The sequence below is a fragment of the Punica granatum genome, unplaced genomic scaffold, assembly GCF_007655135.1.
Source record: "Punica granatum isolate Tunisia-2019 unplaced genomic scaffold, ASM765513v2 Contig00376, whole genome shotgun sequence".
NCBI classification, from domain to species: domain Eukaryota; kingdom Viridiplantae; phylum Streptophyta; class Magnoliopsida; order Myrtales; family Lythraceae; genus Punica; species Punica granatum.
In genome coordinates, this window is record NW_022204308.1 from 64,004 (window position 1) to 67,746 (window position 3,743).

Sequence of the window (3,743 nt, forward strand, 5' to 3'; positions counted from 1 at the left end):
GAGGCCGTTTGGATCAAGAAGTTCGTGACAGAACTTGCTGTGGTTCCTAGCATCGCAGACCCAGTGGATCTCTATTGTGACAACAATGGAGCCATTGCGCAAGCTAAGGAACCCAGGTCTCACCGGCAATCCAAACATATACTCAAGCGCTTCCATCTTATTCGCGAGATCATCGACAGAGGAGATGTGAAGATATGCAGAATACCACGGATGAGAATCTCGCTGATCCACTTACAAAGCCTCTTGTGCAGCGCAAGCACGAGGCTCACACTAAATCTATTGGCATTAGACAAAAGCCAGATTGGCTCTAGTGCAAGTGGGAGATTGTTGGGAATTGGTGTATGCCCTAGAGGCAATCTATCATCAGTTCTGTAATATAATATCTATTTCATTATAATACGAGGCATTTCCATTATTGTGTAGATTGCGCTAAATATGATTTTACACAATAATGTCATTGGAATAGTAGATTCAATAGGCATCAAGTGTGACTTGATTGTAAATCCTATAATTACCGAACATTATTCCTAAATGTCCATAGTCAAAGTATTATCGTTAATTAGGACAACGATAATACGATTAGACTAGTGTGGGTGTTGATTGATGACCAAGTCTCACAGGTCATGGATATGGAGATATCAAATCACACCACATGTATACATTAAGAGTAATGTGTATTGGACTGACCCGCCATGAGATTGCTACATGGGTTGTTACGTAACTGTCATTAGCATATCTCAAAGTGACTATAGTGTAATGGTCCTTTGACTTGAGGTCACCGTTGATTCCTACATGTAATGTCATATACTTTGATACTGTCAAACGCCACCGTAACAGGCTAGTTAGAAAGACAGTTATTGGGTATATCACAGAGCATGGAGAGGAATGTGAGTGATTAAGATAGGATTTGTCCCTCCTACGAAACGGGAGCGATATCTCACGGCCACTTGGTGGTTAAAGTCTAAAAGTGTATGCATACCCAAATGAGTCGATATAGCGATATCGAGCTCATTTGTTCTGATAAACTTACCCGGTAAACCAAGAAAAAGAGATATTGAGCCATACAAGGATGTCATCGACCATGCCTTGGGCTCAATAGAGATATAGAGGACAAAGTGATTATATTACATGGTAATATAGGTCACGAGGTTCGTCGAGAAATTGACTTTTCGATTACTTGAGTAACAGTGATGTATTACTAGATGCCACTCACTGTTTTTAATATTGAAATAGAGATTTCGATATTACTATTAACGTAATTGGGAATCTACAGGGTCACACACTACGACTAAATTGACGACATATTTTGAAACAATAAAATCGTCTAATAGAGATTAGATGATTTATGGTGCGACTAATTAATCGGATATTTAATGAGATTAAATTTGTCGATTACTTAGACTCGATTTATTAGATTAAATGGACCAAATTGATGCACGATTAATACGGTGACACATGGCAATTTGGGATCCTTAAATCCCCTTGTCCCACATCGGTTAGGAGACTTGAAAGTCTCCCCCCTGATGCTTATATATATGTGTGCATGTACATGTACATTTATATATACGTGTGCTATATGAATACATATATATGTGATATATATGTATGCATAAGCATATACATACATATGTGTGTACGTGCATTAATGTGGGGAAATTCAAGTTGAATTGTTCAATTTGAATTAATCCCATTAGTCTTAAAATTTCGGGTGTTGCATCGGTGTTTCTTTCGAGTGTTGGCCGCTAGCACTGCCGATCTCGAAGACTCGTCGATAAAGTCGGTGTGGATACCGGTAGAGGCGTCACGCGTGGTACGCTCGGTCGACAATTTTAAATATTTCAGGTACGCTTTTATTTACTCTTATTCTTCTAGTAGGTCTTGGGATTAGTTTCACGGGTAGGAAATTTTGAATTTCTATTCCTTTTTCGCTTCCGTAGATCCTGTGAAACTCGCAATGAAGCATTGGCGACATTACCTTTTCCACAGGGAGTTCATTTTGTATACCGACCACGAGGTCCTGAAGTACCTCCATAGCCAAGATAAGGTGTCAGCTCGTCATGCATCATGGGTGGCTTACCTGGAGCGCTTTACTTTCGTGGTAAAGCACAAGAGCGGAGTCACTAATCGCGTTGCAGATGCTCTTAGTCGAAGGCGTAGCATTCTGAACAGGATGACTGTTGAGGTACCTGGTTTTAGTTCTTTTGCTGAGTTGCTTGAAGTTGATCCCTATTTTTCTGTGACGCTAGCTAAAGTTCGGGCTAGAGAAAGAACAGAATACGTGTTGCAGGATGGTTTTCTTTTCAGGGGAAATCAGCTCTGTATTCCTGATTGTAGTTTGCGAGCCCACATTATTCAGCAGCTACACGGCGAGGGCCATGTGGGAAGAGACAGGACATTGTAGCTGGTCCAGTCATCTTATTTCTGGCCTACAATCGTAAAGAAGTAGAGAAGTACATGCAGCGCTGTAAGGTTTGTCAAGTGTCCAAGGGTACAGCTACTAACGCGGGGTTGTACATGCCCCTGCTGATTCCCTTGCAGCCATGGGTGGATATCAGCAAGGTTGTCAGAATCGCGATTCTACCTAGAATCGATCGAGGGTCGTAGAATCGTGAATCGCGATTCGAATCGTGAATCGTAAGATTCTACCTGTAATTAAAAAAAACATATATATATATATATGTAACATACTTTTCTGAGCAAAAAAAATTAATTCTTGTTCATTCAAATAAAAACACAAACCAACAAATCAACAATAAGTCATAAAAACTCAAAATATCGTTATAAATTATCGAAATTCAAGGTTCAAAATCCAAATCATAACTCAAACTCCCGAAATAAAATGTTAACAACATATATCATAACTCATAACATAAAATGAACAAGCATATCAAATCTCATCCAAATCTTCATAATCACCTACGTCATCATCATACAAATTATCAAATTCATCTTCTTCAGCATCATTATTCATCGACTGCTTTTCCCCCTATCAAATAGTTTTCGATAAAACAACTAAACAGGGAAGGCAGATTTATTAAGTTGCTTGTATCCGATGCGAGAAATATAGGCCCAAGGAAATTGAATCAGATAAGCTACTGGAGAGAGAAAGATGTTTTGGTTTAGAAAGAGAATTAAATAAGTAAATGGCAAATTCTAGACAGAGCATACAAATGGAGCCATACTAGCACATATAACAACAAATGACTTTGTTCATAGAATCATGATCAGATAAAGGAGGTTTACATTTTCCAGATCATCAACATATAAAAATCACATGGGAGAACCTCGAGACTCTCATTCAGGAGGTATACCGTCTGCATGATCTGCCAGTCTCTATTGTGTCTGATAGGGACACCCGCTTCTTGAGTCATTTTTGGCGGAGCCTTTGGAAGATGGTGAACACCCAGTTGAACTTCAGTACGGCGTATCACCCGCAGACGGATGGACAAACATAAGTGGTTAACAGGTCCTTGGGCAATCTGTTGAGAGGTTTAGTAGGAGAGCACGTGAAGAGCTAGGATCAGAAGTTAAGTCCGGCGGAGTTCGCGCACAACCATGCTGTTAATCGCAGCACTGGTTTCAGTCCATTCCAAGTGGTATATTATGTTACTCCTCGGGGTCCCCTTGATCTGTTACCCGTGCCGGATAAGACCAGGGTTCATGGTAAGGCGGCTGACTTCGTTCACGAGCTGCAAGAGATTCATGAAGCTGTGCAGAATAATTTGAAGAATGCTGCCATGAAT